Here is a 12,610-nt window from a genome sequence, read left to right as displayed (position 1 = left end):
CTTATGACTCACATGTAAGTCTTTTAAAAAGTTATTTATTTATCATGCATTTGTTTATTTACTTTTTTTTTTGATACAGGGTCTTACTATATAGCCCCAGATGGCCTGGAATTTGCAATCCTCCTGAATCAGCCTTCCATGTACTAGACTAGAGGCATGTACCACCATGCCCAGCCTACAACTAGGTTTTTCATTTAGTATGTCATTTAAATATATCTTTCTAGCCATGTGCTTTATTTCAATTATATGCAAACTGTATTTATCTGTACATCTCAATCTATTTACTTTTCCCATAGAGACATTGGTGAGGCTCCCCTCACACTGCTATTTACAGCAAGTCCACTGTGCTTATAGCCACATCATGGCCCAAGGCTGGTGCCCCCATCACCTGCCTCTCTCCTCTTCAATGGAAATGCTGGTTGCACTCAAGGCTCTGTAATCACAAACAACATTAGAGTGTGAACACTGTTGTACACAGTCTCTTCTCGGGTTTGTAAAGAATTAATTTGGGGAGTACAGCCAGGTGTGTGGAATCACTGGGTTTTGACTCCTCAGAGTGCAAGTTTATGTCTGCCTTCCTTCCTTCCTCCCTCCTTCCTCCCTCCCTCCTTCTCTCTCTCTTTTCTTTCTTTCTTTCCTTCTTCCTTCCTTCCTTCCTTCCTTTCTTTCTTTCTTTCTTTCTTTCTTTCTTTCTTTCTTTCTTTCTTTCTTTCTTTCTTTCTTTCTTTCTCTCTCTCTCTCTCTCTCTCTCTCTCTCTCTCTCTCTCTCTCTCCCTCCCTCCCTCCCTCCCTCCCTCTTTCCTTCCTTCCTTCCTTCCTTCCTTCCTTCCTTCCTTCCTTCCTTCCTTCCTTCCTTCCTTCCTTCTTTCTTTCTTTCTTTCTTTCTTTCTTTCTTTCTTTCTTTCTTTCTTTCTTTCTTCCTTTCTTTATGTCACAAGGTAAAACTCAGAACTCACAGTGGAATTTTATATTTTCTTCTATTTGCGTTTTCCATTTACAGCTTAACCTAACTAGGTCTTCCGTCCATGCTTGTTTGCACGGTTAGAAATGCAGCCAATTTTCTTCCTCTTATAATTTCCCAATTTCCCAGTGACCTTTGCTGACCAAGTATTGCCCTTAGTGAGTCTGTAGTCAGTATATTTATTGTCATCTGCTAATCTTTTCTTGTCCACTGTCAACTTCAACATTCTGATCAAATGTCAAATTTTTCATTATTGGTTTCAAATATGCCCTAGAGTTAATGTCTTCGACATTTGTGAGTCAATATAATTTTTCAATGATCCAGTTCCTAAAAAATAACCAGTTGGAATTTTAATTAGATAACATTAATTCTTCACCCGAAGCCCAAGGGAAATTTTGGCTGTTGGTGACCTTGTGACCGCTGGCCCTGGGCTGGCTGCGGCACTTGGGGTTGGCAATGCCAGAACATCTGGTGAAGCCAGCACTTCAAGACACTCTCGGCTCCTGGAAATCCTCGCCATGGGGATGACTCATGGTTTCACGAAAAGCTGCTGATCTCATGAGTTTCAGAAACCATTGCATGGTTGGGCAGGGACTCTCGGCTGGATGCCGTCCTGACGGCTGCCTGGAGCAACACCTCTCACTTCTGAGGTGGTGACATAGCCAGAAACTGGTTCCCATCTAAACCCTGGAAAGTACCATGGGTGAAGTCATGTCCACGCATGTCAGGACCTTTATGAGATTGCTATCTTCATAGTCCCTACAATCACTTTCCACCAAATCTAAATGATGGATGGAGAAAATAAATCCAATTGTGTTGATTTCCACCCCTTGTTATTACTAAAGGAATGTGTGCTACCACTCCCCAGAAGGAGAAAAAGCTGAATTGTTCTGCTTTCAAAAAAAAATAAAAACGAATTGGCTTTCTGAACAACAAAGGAGAACCAGGAAAAGAAATCCCAAGGCAGAAAAACAAGACTCAAGCAAATCCATATGCCCAGATGACGAGTACTGAAACTTTGAGCTTTTCTCTTCTGGACTCTTAAAACCATTGCAAAACATTTCTTATGTTGAGGAATTCTATGGAGAGTTTTCCTTTCTTTTTGAGAAATAATGAGTCAAAATGACAGGTCTAGCTGGAGACCTCAGTCCCAGTCTCTTGTTTCTCTTCTGAGTTAACTAGCATTTTGAATTCCCTTGCTCATCTGCATACATTTGCAAGCTTGTCTGCATGCCTAGACGCAGACAGTAAAAACTGCCATACTTCAAGGCTTTGTATGGTGCCCTTACTTGGTGTGTGTCATTGTGCTATTTGTTTTTGTCAACACCAATACACACTGATCTCACACTATCATTTTAACTGCTGAATACTCTTCCACTATATAACTATAACACAGTTTGTCTGTTTTATTGATATTGAAATCATTTCCAAAATTTCAAATACACCCCCCCAAAAAAAACCCTGCAATAAATCTCCCCCTCCTCTCTCCCACTACCCCCCATGTGTATCTATGAATGTATTATCTGCATGTTCATGTGCTTGCACAGACGTACGCAGGTACATATGTATGCACATGTGTAGAGGCCAGAGGTCAGAGTCAGGTAATTTCCTCACTGTCTTCCTATGTTATTTATTTATTTATTTATTTATTTATTTATTTATTTATTTATTTTTTTGAGACCTGGTCTCTCAGTGAATCTGGAGCTTGACAGGTGATCAGACTGGCTGACCAGAGGCCTCCAGGCACCCGCTCCATCTCTATCTGCTAGGCATTGGGGTTGCAGCTACGTGTTGCCGCCCTTAGCTTTTTTATTAGTGCCTGAGACCCAAACTCGGGTCCCCATGCTTGTGCAGAGCACACTTTGCCAACTTAGCCCTTTCTCCGGCCCCCAGTATATGTATTTTTTCACATTGACTTTTCAGTGTTGTTAGAGTTTCTCTAGAACACTGGAGTCTGGGCAGCTTTAGAGTACTTGGGTAAGATCGAATTGTCTCTAGACTAGTGGAATCAATTACCCTCCCACCAGAATTTGTAAGTACCAACAACGTCCTGGGTCCTTACCGACACTTGAGATTGTCATAACTTTGAACTTCTATGAATCTGGTGAAATGGCATCTCATTGCTATTGTACTTTGTATCATACAGATGCTAGTGATCACGAGACATTTTCACACACTGTCTTAGCTCTCCCCCTGCCCCACCCCCTGCATTTCCTGTTCACATTATTTTCCCATTTCTTTATGTTAGGGTTTTAAAATTTATTTATTTGTAGAAATATTTTTTAGGATTTATTCTTGTTTTTATTTATTTTTTTTAAAGTGTGTATAGGTGTTTAGCCTGAACTAGGTCTGGGCACCATGTTTGTGCCTGGTGTCTGTCTGTGAAGGTTGGAAGAGGGCACTGGAACCCCCTGGAACTGGCATTATAGATGGTTGTGATCTGTTATGTGGGTGCTGGAAATCAAACACTGGGACCTCTGCAAGTACAGTCAGTGTTCTTAACCACTGAGCCGTCTCTCCAGCTCTGATCTATAGGAATTTTTAAAATGTAGGTGGGTATGAACCTTGTCTGTTTATATAATTTGCATGTGTCTACACATGGTACTTGGCATGCCTTCTATTTTGTGGAATATATCTTCTGCTTTGCAGAGGTATTAATTGCAATATATTTAAATTTATCACTATTTCTCTTTATGATTTTTCCTCTCACATTGTGTTTAAGAAACAGACATTTCAATGCTCAGCTCACACACACACACACACACACACACACACACACACACACACATTATCATTTTTGCTTTTTGTAGTTTGGTTTTAAATCCATCCAGAACTTTTTGTGTGCAAAAAGAATTACTGTGGCCGGTGGCCGGGCAGTGGCGGCATGTGCCTTTAATCCCAGCACTCGGGAGGCAGAGCCAGGAGGATCTCTCTGAGTTTGAGGCCAAACTGGATTACAAAACAAGATTCAGTATAGGCACCAAAACTACACAGAGAAACCCTGCCTCAAAAAACAAAAAACAAAACAAAACAAAACAAAAACTACTGTGGGAACCCTGACCCCCTTTTCTCTCACTGTGTGGTCCTGGCTGCCACAGAGTGAGCAGCTTTGTTCCTCCAAAGGCTCCTCGACATGGCATCCTGCTTTGCCTCAGGCGCAGAAGTCAGGGAACATACTGACTACAGGAGGGAAACTCTGAAATTAGCGAAAATAAGCAACTCGTCCTTTAAAGCTGTTTTCTCAGGTATTTTCCCACAGCCATGGGCAGCTGACTGAGATGCATTAGAAGTATAATTATTCCAAAGGCCATTTCACAAGAGGCAGAAAAAGTTTTGAACAGAATTATAATTTGTTACTTGTGCTCATTACATTTTCCCAATGAAATCTAATGTAAGTAAGCACATCATATGCTGATGTAGCCCCATAGAAGACTCCGCACAGCAGGAGAAAGGTCTCTAACTACACAGACCACACCTGTATGTGGTTAAAATACTCAACAGAGACATTTTCTTCTAGACAACTCTAATTGTTGCCAGAATGTGAAGTCCATCTGTACTGCTCTCCACCAAAACCCATGCAGTAAACTCTGTCATGTACACTCTGCTCTGTCTGAATTCTGTTGATGGAGATCAAGGACTTGGGAGAGCTAAGGGGAAGCCAGAGAGACCCCAATGAGACTGCAGCATCCCAAGAGCTGGTTTCTTGGCATGCACACTTCATTTAAAGAAGGTGCTACTCTCTAATGGCTTGAGCTCCCGTTGATGACTAGACACCGACAATTTCTAAGAAATTCAGCAGAGGCCATCTTGTACCTATAATCTCATGCCATTTCTTACGTTCTTAAAAACCTCTACCTTCCAGCCTGTGTGTTTGGACAACCTCCACTGACTGTAATCATCAGTTTGTTGTAATTGAGTTTGTTTTGTGGTGTCTTATATTTACACCATGCTTTTCTTCTTCTTTTCTCCCTTTTCTGCCATGGCTTCTTTTAAGTTAACTGAGTAGATTTTTAATTTCTTTTTGTCTCTAGCATTGTCTTACTGTGATTTCCCTTTATCTCTGTTTATAGTTAACCTTTTCAGGTTGCCTTAGACGTGCTGCAGTGGTTTCTAACCTCTGGAGTTGCACAGTACCTGCTGCTGTTCCTCACGAAGCAGCCCATGTGTCCACTCCTAAAGTGCAAATGTGTCACCAGTACATTTTGCCAGCCCCAATTTGACTAAAAAATTATTTCTTTTCTGAATATGAAATAATAGTCTTGCTGACCATAGAGTTCTAAGCTCATAAAAGTTGCTTCTGTTGTCCTTGGTGCTTGGTCACCCCACAGTCCTGGCATCTCCACTGCAACTGAAGCTGCATCTTCCTCAGTGGCCTTCTGGCATCACTTCAGAGACTCTGACCTTGCCACATGGTGCCCAGCCTCGGCAGCTCTCTGTGAGTTCAAGCCATATCACCCAAACCAGTACAATACTGGAGACACTTGCACATGACCCAGTTTGGCTGCCAACCGGAGATACAGCCTCTGTGCCCTCTGGACCACAGCTTCTCTGTACTGATCCTGAGGAAACACATCCTAAAGGATTTTGCCTCAATGACACTGGTCACTTGTTGATCACAGTTGATTTTCAGACTCAGCTGACCAGCTTTCACTGTCCCAACAAAGCAAAGGACTCATTTCCACAGATTCTTAATTTAGATGTATCATGAAAAAGCCAGGCAGAGTCTCAAACTTCCCTTGGAAATTCACAAGCCTCTCTCCTCTGCATTTCTCTCAGTATTCTTCTCATCCAGGCTCCCACAGAACAGGCCACTAAACTCTGAACACTTTAGCAGCAATGTTCCAAATGCCACCAGTCTCCCCCAAAGACCACGTGGTCAGGTCTGTACGACAATGCTCTCTGATATCAACTTCTGGATTAGTTTGCTTCTCCGTTGCTCTGATAAAACATGGACTGGAAGCAACTCAGGGAGGAAAGGGTTTACTTCTCCTTACAGCTCACAGACCATCACTAAGGGAAGCCGAAGCGGGAACTCACGGCAGGATCCTTCAGGAACTGAAGCTGTGGCTGTGGAGGAACACTGTTTAGTGGCTTGCTTCTCGTGAAGTTTCTATTCTTTCTCTTCCTTGTCTCCTTCCTTCCTTCCTTCCTTCCTTCCTTCCTTCCTTCCTTCCTTCCTTCCTTCCTTCCTTCTTTTATCCTCCCTCCCTCCCTCTCTCCCTCCCTTCCTTCCTTCTCTCCTTCCTTTCTTACACTCCAATGGTTTAATTGATTCCCTTTTTCTCAGGAGTAGGAGGCAATACTTCTTAGCAAGAGAGCTGGAAGAGATGCTGAGAAGCTCTGGCCTCAGTATGGGTCATTAAAGGGATACAGAGGCTGTGTGGCATCTCCAGGAGCCTTTCATCTGTAATCCTGGGTACCATATCACACCAGTGTTTATTTGGAGCATCTACTTGCTTCATCTCAGGGCTGAAGGTCAAATCCAGTGCCTTGAATGTTCTGAAGGATAGGAGGAGTGACACTTTGGGGGATGCAGATTACCTGCTGAACCTGCAAGATCTAAGCTGGCAGACATGTTTTCCAGCTAGGGTGAAGACCATTTGTTCCTCAGGCAGGGAAGGCTCATCAGGATGGCACCAAGCATGATCAGAGGAACACAAGAGGCTGTGCAAACAACCACCTCCACGTTTGTGTTTGACAATGGGCAACGAGCTCATTCTGAACCGGGCATGGGTGGCACTCTCCCTGAAGACAGCTGTGCACAGACAGGCCACACTGAGGACATCATCAATCTGCCAACTGCTGAAGTTGGACAAGCCCAGAGCTCTCACCAGCCCCTTCACCGTAGTGCCTCCAGAGCCTTCCACGTCTGCTTGCAGTGGGTAGAGTCACATTGGACCATCCTATTGGCGTTCCTGGGGAAGGAAATTGTATCCCTGTTCGAAGGCATACGGTCAGTACAACAAGTACAGGTCTAGATACCCCAGCTATCCGGATATCAGCCATTGTCTTCTGGAGGGCAGTTTCTACATCCTCATAGTAGAGTTTAGTGTTACAGAGCTTGGAGGTCACAGAAAGCTCCTCCCGAGGCACTGCCCTGTCGGGTTCCACATTCTCCTCCAGGACCTCCCATCTCAGTCTCACTCCCACAGCAGCAGCACAGTCAGCGTGGTGGTAGCCTGTACCAAGGGCATGTTCAATGGCTGTTTTTAACCTGATCAGGTGTTCTCTTCTATATCCCCAGATCAGAAAGAGGTACCGTCTGTCTAGTGTGCAGGAGGGCACAGGGAGCTGTACTCCCCCCCACACACACACACACCAGCAGTGAACCCAAGCTGCAGGGAACACAAAGTGGTCAGAATTCAATTCTACACTCTCATCTTGCTTTTTTGTACAGCCCAGTACCACCTTCCCAGGGATGGCACCACTCACAGTGGGCTGGGCCCTCTCACAATTGTCATTAATCAAGAAAATGCCCAACAGATATGTCCACAGGCCAATCTGGTGGAGGCAATTCCTCAGGTGATATTCTCTTTCCCTGGATGACTGATTTGTATCAAGTTGACAAAAACAAAAAACAAAACAAACGAAAAAATAACCAGCACAGATATTCAACAGCAGCAGAAATGACTATGAAGTTAGTAGTATTGGATTTAATTAAAGACATAGAAAACCCCTGCATTGAAGACTCCATGACATTGAAGAAGAGAAAGATGAACTAGGTGTAAAACTCAAAATTAGCCAGGTTCCATCCTTTCCAAATTAATCTCATCAATAAATTCAATGCAATCCTAGTCACAATATCAATAAACCTTTTCTTTGTAGAAATTAATGCTATGATGCTCACATACACGTCGAAATGCAAATGACTTAAAAGATGAAGAACCTGCTGGGCAGTGGTGGCACATGCCTTTAATCCCAGCACTCAGGAGGCAGAGGCAGGCAGATCTCTGTGAGTTTGAGGCCAGCCTGGGCTACAGAGTGAGTTCCAGGAAAGGTGCAAAGCTACACAGAGAAACCCTGTCTCGAAAAACCAAAAAAATAAAGTTAAAAAAAAAAAGATGCAGAGCACTTATGAAAAACATCAAATAGGACACACACAAAGCTTGAAGACTATTGTAAAACTACAGTCACTAACACTATGCTCTGTGGGTAAGTAAGGATTGTATTAATTTCATAGGACTATGTGAAAAAGAGGTGTTCTCTGTATTAACAGCAATTTCAATTATATTGGACTGCTATTGTAATATGAGAAATGTGCGTTTGAGTTTGCATAGTATGTTATATATAAATTCCCTTTGATCTAGTAGAGGAGTCTGGAGATGGTGCACCTCACAGGGAAGGGAAAGAAGAGGGAAAAGTCTTTAGCTTTGGACCTCAAGTGGCTGAAGGATAGAATATGGTTGGTGTCTACCACATCTTTGCACCCTTCAGTGATACCATTGTCCATGTCACCGATCTTTCTGGCAAGGAAACCATCTGTTGAATGACTGGTGGAATGAAAGGAAAGGCTGATCTAGATGAGTCCTATCCACATGCAGCCATGTTGGCTGTCCAGGAGTGCCCAGAGGTGCATGGAGCTGCATATCACTGCCCTGTATATTAAACTCAGTCACAGGAAGAAATAGGATCAAACCCCAGAGCCCAGTCAGCCGTCAGAGCTTTTGCTCATTCAGGGATGAAGATTAGTAGATAAGGATATCACCCCCATTCCTTTTGACAGCACTTAAAGGAAGAGGGAGTCATCATAGTCACTGTACATAGGACTTCTCAGATTACTTTTTGTTAATAAATTGATTATATAAGCTAAAAAATTAAAATAAATAAGTAAATTCACTATGAAGAGAAAGGCATCTAAATAAGTATAAAATTCTAGTCAATGAGTTGACTCCAGGACAGATGTAACTTAGTGTTCCACATGGCCAACTTTGGTGGCTCTGTTGAGATATGTATATATGATTGTGGAGCAAGACAGTGTTGTACGGAAAGGTAGATGTACAAGATCTACCAGAGGCTACTGCAATGATCCTAGTGAGAGTTACTGGTGACTTGAACCACTCTTGAATATTGTTAAGTACCAGCTTTAATAATATTCTTCCCAGGGGCCCAGGAGAGAAGCTACAAATGTCGAGAATTATTTTTGGGAAAAGAATCTCAGCACACCGAGCTCTTAGTCCATTGATTTATTCCTCTGGGATAAAATCCTATCTACAGAGCTTCAGTTCTGTTCTCGTGCCTAGCTCCTTTCTTGCCTGATTTCTCTCTACATTTATCTGCTGTCCCCTCTAAGTTTTATATTAGTTCTCTCATCTTAGTTCTGCCCCATCTTGGTCTTTCTCATCTCTTCTTCCCCATCTGGCTTTTCCTCAATTTCCATCTCATTCTTCTAGTTCTCCATCTAGTTCTCCAGTTAAAATCCTCTCTCAGTCTCTGAGGTTTACAGTTATGTACCCATGCAATAGCAGTGCTCTAGCTAAAGCAAGGTCACCAGGCTTGAATTCTTACAGGGTCATAAAGGCAGGTAAGAATTTTCCTCAGGCAGTGACCATCAGGCTTTCTTTTACAACTCAAAAAGGGAGTGGTAAGGGAGGAGGTCAACTGAGAGCTAAAATCGGTTAATATATCAGAAAAATGGAATTTATGTTCTCAAACTACATTCTTAGGAGTGGTTAGGTAAAAATGTTAGGAGTCTATAACGTCAGTAAGGCTGTATGAGATAGGAGGGTCTCAGCTAAAATTGCACAAGAAATAAAGCTATCCGCCTGACCTAGGAGACAGTGTTGTTTCCATAGTTCAGGAGATCATTTGGCCTTAGATTCTTGATAGGTATTTTAGATAAATACACTGTTAGGAGTTCTTGGAAGCACACAAGAAAATCATTTTAGGAACCAGCTAATATATATACAAAAGCCAAGGCTTCTTAAGCCATGGCTTGACCTTTGGATAAGTCCTTGACCTTTCCAAGTAGTAGCTTTTGTGATAGTAGCTGGATTCCATTACATTTTCCTGTGGCTTTCAGCAAACCACAAAGGTCGGGGGGGGGGGGCAGGCAGAAGAGAGGTGGTGATAAGGTGGTATGACCTGATACTGTGGTGGTTTGAATAAGAATGTCTCCCATAGGCTCATACATTTGAATGCTTAGTCATCAGGGAGTAGAAAGGATTAGAAGGATTAGGAGATGTGTCCTTGTTGGAGGAAATGTGTCACTAGGGGTGGACTCTGAGGAGTTAAAAGCCCAAGCTAGACCCAGTCTGTCTGTCTGTCTGTCTCTGTCTGTCTGTCTGTCTGTCTCTCTCTCTCTCTCTGCTTATGCATCAGGGTGTCACTCTCATCTACTACTCCAGCTCCATGTATGCTGCCATGCTCCCCCACCACATGATAATAATGTGTTAAACCTCTGAACTTGTAAGCAAGTCTCCAATTAGGTGCTTTCTTCTCTGTTAAGTTGTCTTGGTCATGGTGTCCCTTCACAGCATAGGACAGTGGCTAAGACAGATACCACATGTGTTTTGAGGGCAAATGGCATGATTTGTTGCTGGATAAAAGAGGAAAGAGAGTTGAGGGATAGTAAAGATTTGGGCAGGAGAAAATGGAAGGATATAGTTCTCAGCATCTGAAACCTGGAAGACACTGAGGCAGGTTCAGATGCCTCAGTGGACATTTAAACAGAGATGGTAGATAGGCAGTGAAATACACAAGCCTGGATCAGAGAAGCGTAAGTTACTACACATATTCGGGAGTTGTTAAGGCAGAGCTGATACTGGATGTTATAAAACTAGATGAGGTCATTTGAAGAGTGATTATAAATAAACAGGGCCTGAGAAGGAAGCCCCAACTGTGTGGCCTTTGCAAGCATGTGAGACTGATGAGGAAAAATAAGGGAAGGAGACTGGAAGGGACTGACTAGAGAGGTCAGAAGAAAACCAGGCAAATGCGATGCTCACATAGGTCAGTGAGTGTGTATATTAAGTCACATAGGACAGTGAGTATGTGTATTAACTACTGCTAGAGAGGCAGAAAGGGCAACCAAACACTGGGTTAGTAGCATGGTGATCACTGGTGACCTTGATAGGGGATGAGAGAGATTAGTTAGGAAGAGAGTTAGAAGAAGCTATGTCAGATTCTTCTGTAAAGGAGAACATGGAGTAGTGGCTGGGAGTGAGTTTACGTCCAGAAGGCAAACAATGGATTAAAAACTTGTGAGAAACAATGATCCTAACTTCATAAGAGTATCAGAGACTCAGAAAAGCAAAAGTGAATCTGTTTATCTATCTATCTATCTATCTATCTATCTATCTATCTATCTATCTATCTATCTATCTTTGACATTACAAAGTCAGGTGATAGTTTAGAGGAAAGGCCAAAAAAGGCCCCTCAGTTTCCAATTGGCTGAGTTCTTCGTGGAGATACAGTCTCCATAGTGTCTAGTATTGTCCCTCTCTAAATCCCTTATTTTGTTTGTTCTGGATGCCAAGCCTTATTTAATATATATCCTGGGGCTCAAGATTCCCTCATTTTCTGAACATGCGCTTGGGCACGTACCAGACTGCCTGTAACTTTTCAACCATATGATGAACTGAGAAGCACCCAGCCAAGCAACTGCTAGCTGCTCACTAGGGAAGACAGGGGCCTAGTGCCTCCGGCTTATCTGTGATTCATTAATGAGCTCTAAGCACACCCCATACTGAAAATGGACCATAATGATTTATTTCTTGCAAGCTGATGGTAATATCCAGCAGCAAGAGTGAATTTGGCAATATGGAAGAGAGAGGGGAGGATTACTAAATGTGTTTTTGCTTCGGGGTGGAACTCTGGTGCAAAAATGAAAGACTTACTCTCATTCAGAACAAGAAGTAAGGCTTAAGTGTGGGTGGCTAGAGATAACAGGAAAATGGAGTTCTCTTCCATGGAGGGGCATCAGCTGACAGCGAGTGAGAATGGAGCCATCCTGAGGATTCATAGGGGAGGAAGCCATCATGAGGATGCATAGGGAAAGGTCCCTTGTTTAGCATGGTGGTGGCCACTATAATCCCAATCATTAAGAAGGCTGGAGCAGGGAGATAATTGAGTGTAGAAGTTTGAGGATAGCCTGGGCAATATACCAAAACTCAGTTTCAAAGAACAAAGCCAACCGCCCCCCATCAGCCTTTAATATCTAAAAACTAAACTCAATAAAGTAAAATGAAAAGCCTCTACCCAGAGAACTTAACAACCTTCTGAGGAAGAGAAACAAACAGAAAACACAGTGCCAATATTTCCTTTCACAATGAGTCAGAAGATGGGGATTTAACCAAAATTCTATGGGCATACAGAGGTGCAGGTAGGTGAGCAGCTCTCCTGTCACGTGACCAAGTCCTTACACAGGGCTAACATTCTGCAAAAGGAATGATACAAGTAAGTACTCTATGAAGCCCTCCCTCCAAGTCAATAGACTGGGGTAGCAGGGCGTTTCACGCTGACTTGGCTCTGAGCTCACTCCTTGGTTCTGTAGCCTACCACAGTTGGAGGCAGATGTTCTTTGGAACCCATTCCTTACAGGACGAGTCAGTAAGAAGTTAATCATACCACATTGGCATTCTACCCACAGGTCTGGACGGGGTTATTCAATATGGATGGATCAAGAGTGTATTGCAAGGTATTTTATTTCAT

The 12,610-nt window shown here is 42.9% G+C and overlaps 2 pseudogenes; one reads left to right on the top strand and one right to left on the bottom strand.

Annotated features, from left to right (window-relative positions):
• Window positions 1-6,267: 6,267 nt before the first annotated feature.
• LOC102916826 (aldo-keto reductase family 1 member A1 pseudogene) lies at window positions 6,268-7,655 on the bottom strand (annotated as a pseudogene).
• A 183-nt stretch (window positions 7,656-7,838) lies between these two features.
• LOC121828992 (small ribosomal subunit protein uS11 pseudogene) lies at window positions 7,839-8,691 on the top strand (annotated as a pseudogene).
• Window positions 8,692-12,610: the final 3,919 nt, after the last annotated feature.

This window comes from Peromyscus maniculatus, chromosome 4, assembly GCF_049852395.1.
Source record: "Peromyscus maniculatus bairdii isolate BWxNUB_F1_BW_parent chromosome 4, HU_Pman_BW_mat_3.1, whole genome shotgun sequence".
Taxonomy (NCBI): Eukaryota; Metazoa; Chordata; class Mammalia; order Rodentia; family Cricetidae; genus Peromyscus; species Peromyscus maniculatus.
The sequence above is the reverse complement of the archived record's forward strand: the minus strand, read 5'-3'. Positions and strand labels throughout refer to the sequence as shown.